A 6,901-nucleotide genomic window follows, 5' to 3' on the forward strand; every position below is an offset into this window, starting at 1 on the left:
CATCTCCCTGATTCACCCTCTGCCCCCATTTTTGCAATAAAACATCTGCTTGAAAAGGAGTAAACCAGGCAGGTGAGTTGGATAGTGCTCAAATTACATACTTTAATTGAATACTCACTTGTGGAATTCAGGTTCATGCAAGGTATTAAATCAGGAGGTAGAAGAGTTCTGATCTCTGCTTCAGTACTTACAAGCCATATAACCTTGGGTAAGTAACTTCTTTCTGAGCCTCAGTTGATTAATCTTTAAAGTGGGGATAATGATATCTTGTTTGCTTAAAGGCAGGGGAATGAAACAGAAGCAGCTGTTAAAGATCCCTTCTAGATTCTAGAAATTTAAAGATCATCTGAGCTTTCCTCAAGTAAGGGAGTCATTTTTACTAGTGTGTTTCTTAGATATGATCTCTGTTATAGAGTAAAAATAAGTTCATAGCTCTTTTTAACTATTCAAGACAATTGTTCAGACTAGCAAGAAGTTTAGGGTCTCCCTCAGCTCCATTGTTGACATAAGGTGTGACTATAAAAGTCCTATGCAGACTTATCTTCCTCACACACTCAGCCTTTTATCCCGAAGCACCCCATTAATGCCAGGATGTCTAAGCCAAAAGGAGATTCATATGTTCAATAAAGAGTTACTTCAGAATGAGAAAGATCCATACTTCCTGCCTCTGCATTGCAGCCAGTGAATTTGGGTCACTGGTACATTCTCCTGTTGACTTTAAGGTGAGTTCTAGATAGCCCCTACCACATACACCATACACCACTGTGTCTGCACCATAATCTCTGGGAGGGAAGAGAAAGCTTCAGTGCTCCTTCTTGCCTGCAGACTTAATTAGGGATGAGCTCAAAGTGTTCAAATAATGTAGTGTTTCAATAAGGAAAGTTATTTTGTCCCAGAAGCCTCCTTAGTACCTATGCAAATTTGTCTACTCTACTCCCAAGCCAAGTTCCCTCCCCACAAAAAGGCAAATGGGTATCTACATGCCTTTTATCCATCAAGTTAAGAAGGGACATCCCAACACAAAGATGTCTTGGCAGTCTTCACCACTAAACATTGAGGCTGCTGGCAACAAAGCTCTGCCTAACCAGACAAGTTAAGAAATTTGTCACCCTCTTTAGCATTGATGTCCTTTTTCAATAATGAGCTTTCTGTCCAGTTATCTCTATCTTAACATAGACGGGAGGATGGTTTCTGAGCAAGTCAATTGCAGATCTAGAAATGAAAGTGCACGTCCTTGATTCTCTATAATCATTGCTGTTCTAGCTGTATATTCAACGCAGAGCCGGACATTCAGACTTGCACAGGCATCCTCTATCCAAATTAAAATTGACCCATTACTCATTAGTGGGGGTGAGGTAGTGGCAGTACCAAAGGATGTGTGTGTGGGAAGGGCAGGGTGTGTGCGCCTGTACTCTTTATCAGCTGTCCCCAATTAAAAACAATTGATTATTCTTGAATATGACAAAGGGTACTTTCTTAATCTTAGGTCAAGTGTAAATGTGGGCACCTTATACCAAGTTGATATTTGTAATGATCTTGTCACTCCCTGCTTACGAGCCTTTCTCCCTCCACAATGGCTATTATAATCAGAGTAGAAAATGAATGCTTTTATCAGACATAAGAAGTTCAATGTGACCAGAACCCAGTGATGTAGCCATGACCTAATCTTGTATTACTCCATCTCTAGCATGTACCAGTCTTTAAAAAATGCTCACATTCACCAACACTTCCTCAAATGAGGCTTTTGAATCCACCTGAAATTTGCTTCTCAGTGATTTTTGGTTTGGCTGACTCTTTCTAGGCATTCAGGCTTCTGTTTAAAGGTCACCTCCTCCAGGAAGGCTTCTATGAACTCCCATCTGAACTAGTTCTACTACTCCTGTCACTCCTTCATATTATGCAACTGTTTGTCTATCTCCCCCCATCAGAATGTAAGCACCAGCAAGAAAGACACTTTGCTTATGTTGTTTATTGTATCAACTGGGGTCTGATCAAGAGAGAAAAACAGTAATTTCAACAAGGAAAGTTTGATATAAAAAATGATTACCTACAACAGGGAACTGGAGCAAAGGAGGATTGGTAAGAGGTAACGAGAACTCTAAATAATACAGAAATAGAGATATAAGGAAGAGTGACTTACTAACCCCAGGGCTGAGATGCAGCACCTCAAAAAGAGTCCCTCCAAGACTCAGACACACTCTTAGGGCTGGCTGAGATCCAGACTTTGTTGGAGAGGGCACAGTTGTAGCTTTCTGAATAGCAGGTGACCCCTGCTAGAATTCTGCCTTCTGGAACTTGCCAGAAATCCACATTCCAGAACTTGTTGGAAATCCATTCTCTGGGGTTCAAAGGAAAGCTGTTGAGGGAGGTGTCTAATTACAGGCACTTGCTCCAAAGCCACCTAAGGGGCTTCTTGAGGAAGCTGCTGGCTGCTGGGTGCTGCTGCTTGCTACCTGTGCTGTAGCAACCTGCCCAGTATGCACACCAGAGTCAGGAACCAGGAAACCAAACCCTTTCCTCCTGCAGTGTCTCTCCAGGACCTTCTATTGACCTAGCTTTTGTAACAGCTGGAAAATACTTAAAGGGCTCAGATTCTGTTTCACTAGGCGGGCAATGAGGGTGAATTTGGAGCTAAGCAGCAATATATTAATAATAGCCACTTTTATTGCTAAATCCCCATATTCTGGCACATAGTAGGTTTAATAAATATTTGGTGAAGTAATAAATAAATGATTTACATCTAACCTAAGTGAAAAGCATGCCTGGCATATGTCACTTCAAGATTAGAGCTTTCAGGCCTAGCTTTTAACATGAAAGTTGCTGCCAAGTGCCTCCCACATGAAAACTCTGGAATCTCCCACCTGCCCCCTATTCTGTGGTAGGGATAAGACAAGCCGCCAGATAACATCATAGCTAAGCTTAACAGTGAGAAGTGCAATGAGAGAAGCACAGGCCAAGAAAGGAGACAAAAGTGACCACGAGCCCCACTTACAGTCTGTGTTAGGGCTAGGGCTGGGCCACTAGTTGCTTCATTTGGCATCTTTCTGAGACATTGAGGTAAGTTATATAGCTCTGCCACATGGCCAAAATATGAAACACATCCAAGGGCTATATTTTAAAACGGAACTTAAAAAATAAAGAAACATCTTGATTTCTCTAGCCACTTTTCTGTTGACACAAACTGTCGAGAGAGATTAGGCGAAAGATCCCTGCTACAAGCTATTTGATATTTCCTAACAGGGCAAAGTTTCCTCTTTGTCCACTGACCCTTTCAATAGTTCTTCGGGTTCTATTCTTAGAATTCTCGTTTCCTGTCCTGGCAGAAAGCTGCACAGAATTTCAATAAATATGACCCAAATGATGTGGAAACTTTCTATAAGGATGTGATGTGGTGTTCATTCATTAATGCCATCAACAAATATTTACTGAGCACCAACTACCAGACAGTGATGGCAGACATAATTTGGGGTGTTTGGAGTGCAACTGTGAACACAACCAGGTCCCTGTTCTCACGGAACTTGCTAACATTCTGGCTAAAATAGAGAATATGGAACTTCCTACAGAGGCACTGTGGGTGATTTCACAAACCATTGAAAAGCTCTACTGGGAGCAAGCAAATAACCAACCTTAAAATAAAACATGGTTGTTGCTGGTGTTCTTAGAAACTTTGCTGTCCTCGTGTACAAATTGTATCACTCGAGTCTTCTAACTTTTGATTCTTGGAAACGTTTCAGAGCAGTGCTGTCTAATGGAAATATGTGAGCCTCATAATTTAAAATTTTCTAGGAACAAAGCTAAAAAAGTAAAAAGAGACCGGGCGCGGTGGCTCACGCCTGTTATGCCAGCACTTCGGGAGGCCGAGTCGGGCGGATCACCTGAGGTCGGGAGTTCAAGACCAGCCTGACCAACATGGAGAAACCCCATCTCTACTAAAAATACAAAACTTAGCTGGGTGTGGTGGCAGGAGAATTGCTTGAACCTGGGAGGCGGAGGTTGCGGTGAGCCGAGATCGCGCCATTGCACTTCATTGGGCAACAAGAGCGAAACTCTGTCTCAAAAAAAAAAAAAAAAAAAAAAAGTTAGTGTGTGCCTGTAGTCCCCACAACACTGGAGGCTGGAGGCTGAAGCAGGAGGATAGCTTGAGCTTCAGAGTTTGAGGCCTGCCTAGGCAACACAGGAAAACCCCCATCAATACAATAAAATAAATAGAAACAGACAAATTAATTTTACTATTTTTGAGTGATTCAAAATATCACAATTTTGACATAACTATAAATTATGGAGCTGCAGTTTTTTCACATTAATTTGTTCAAAATCCCACATATATATGTACTTATAGCACATCTCATTTTGAATTGGACACATTTCAAGTGCTCATCAGCCACATGTGGCTAGGTATGGAACAGCAGAGGTTCAGAAAACTGCCAGAAGGAGTTCTCTGTCCTCTTATTTTGGGGATGGAGAAGAAAAATATTTGCCGAATGGAAACATTCTGTGAACTTTGGCTCCGGGTTTTTAGTATGAAATTAGAGGCAGGAGAAGACCACCATAGCCTTGCTTTGCACCAGCTCACTGCAGTGGCCAGAACGGACGTTCACAGAACGTGCTCGGTTGGACATTAAGTCACTGAGTCGTCCACTGAGGAAAGGGATATCATTAAGAATAGTTTTCCACTAACGCCGAACCGGCGGCATCATCTCATCCAACAGGTCAAGTTATAGTAGGCAAGCACGCCTAGAAATAAACGTCTAAAACCCAGTCTGTTACATTAGCCAATACTCTTCTTGACTTTCTCCGAATTTTTTCCCTGTCCCCAAGATTAGGCTCGCTAGGAAAGACTGCGAGCCTCAGCGGCCTCCCCTTGAACTGGGGCGCTGCCCCTAGCTGGACACGGACTAAGGATGGAAGGGTGCACTGACGGGGGCCGCCCCCATTTCCCAGGCCCCTCCGTAGGGGTGCCCCTCCTCAGCCATGGCTGCCCCTTTTTCTCCTCCCCCAGCATCTGCCCCTGGGGCCACCCCCACCTTTCCGCCATCTGTCGGGCCCGCGTGGCATCCTGCTCCGTTTTAACGGGGATAAACTTGACTTGCTTCTCCCTAGAGCGGAAAAAGGGGCGCAGTCTTGGTACTGATCTGAGGGAGGGAACGTCCCAGGCCGCGCAGGGGCGTTTTCTAACCGTGCCCCGTCGGCCTGCTCTGTTCAGTACCGACCGTCTGCGGGGTTCACGTGGCCCAATCGGCAAAGTTTCTTTGGAGATCCAGCGTCTCTGATTCCCGGATCTTCAGCCTCACCCGGAGACCCCACGGTTACTGCCCTGCGACCCCCTGATGGAGCGTCGGGATGCGCTTTCTCTCCGAGTGCCCCCGGGGGTGGAGGGAGGGAGGTCTGTTTCGGGACTAAATGGCAATCACAGCTCCCGCGGGGCTCGGAGGGACGAGCTCCCCGCCCAACCCGCGGCCCCGACCCCAGCCAGCATCTCGCGACTCCATCTCTGGCTCTAAACAAGAACAGGGGACCGAGTCCGCGTTCACACGGAAAATTATGCCGGCTCCAGCGGCGCGTAAAATTGATGTGAACCGAACGAAGTGGGATCAGCGTGATCCTCCCTCTCTTGTCTCAACAGGGGTTTCGGCGCGTTACACAAGGCCGAGCTTGTCTCTTTAAGGAGACATTGGACCCTAATTAGTCCGCATTCCTGGCGCGACTGCGGAGCGAGGGGCCGAAGGTGTCTGGGTTGGGAGACGGGTGGGCGGGAGGACGAGACTCGGAAGGAGATCTTCTGACCAGCCCCCAGGCTCACCGCCCCCTCCACCCTCTTTATTTTGCCGCCACCACCGCCACCAACACCTAATTCTGAAGATGCAGCCAGGGCAGCAGCAACAGCAGCAGCCGCGGATTCTCTCAACCCCACGTTACTTTGATTGACAGCTGAACAAATGTTTCCCCGGTTCGAACGCTCGCGCTAAGGAACGACAGCCAAGGCGAAGCTCCGCCTTGGGCGGGCCATCTCCGCCCCGCCTCTGCCAACCTCATTCCTCTTCGTTAATTGGTCGGAGCTACAGGCGACGCCCGGCCCCCACGTGGGTTTCAGCTGGGTTGGCTCCTCCCCACTGGCTTGCCATTTGTCAGCAGTGAAATGATGGGCACTAACACAGAACGGCGATTAATGTTCAGCCACCTCTGATTGGTTGCTGGAGACGCCTACCGCAACGGGGGTGGGCGGAGCGCTTGGAGAGCGCCCCAGAGCACTCGCGTGGCGGGCCGGTGATTGTAGTCAATCTGGCAGTATTCTCAGGCAGGGTCGCCCGGGGCGGACTACATCTCCCGGGATGCTCCACGGCCCCCTCCGCTGAAGGTTGTGAATATGTATCAGAATGTTAATGATTAGCTGCTGCTAAATTTGGTCAAAGAAGTCACCTACACAGAGCGTGTTGTTAGAGCTGTTCTGAGCGGGTGTTTGGGTTGTTGGCTGCTTTCTTCCCCCTTTCTCACACACTTGTATATTATTTTGAGGTGGTGTTCGCAGAGTTTGAAAGGAGAGAGAATTAAAAAAAAAAAGCCGCAAGCGTTTCACTCTTTTATTTTTATAATCCCCTTCAATTTGGGGTTAAAAAAAAGACAAGAAAACAGGAAGGAAGAAAAATAAGGAAATGAGATGTGGTAAAAGAAGCTAAAAGGTGCCTTTTAAAAGATCGTTGCTGTGAAGTGAAAAAAATCTCCAGAGAAACCAAAAAGCACCGCCGAGACCTCTTCCGAACCAAAGGAGTTTGTGTTTGCTTTTAGGGAAGAAGAAAGATCATTCATTCGGAGGAATAACAACCAATTAAAAGACAAATAAAAAAAGTTTGGAGTGGGACGCAGAGCGAGCGAGCGGCGCTGCCGGCGGGCGGTGGGGCGCGGA

This window comes from Mandrillus leucophaeus, unplaced genomic scaffold (genome assembly GCF_000951045.1).
Source record: "Mandrillus leucophaeus isolate KB7577 unplaced genomic scaffold, Mleu.le_1.0 Scaffold529, whole genome shotgun sequence".
In the NCBI taxonomy this organism is placed as follows: domain Eukaryota; kingdom Metazoa; phylum Chordata; class Mammalia; order Primates; family Cercopithecidae; genus Mandrillus; species Mandrillus leucophaeus.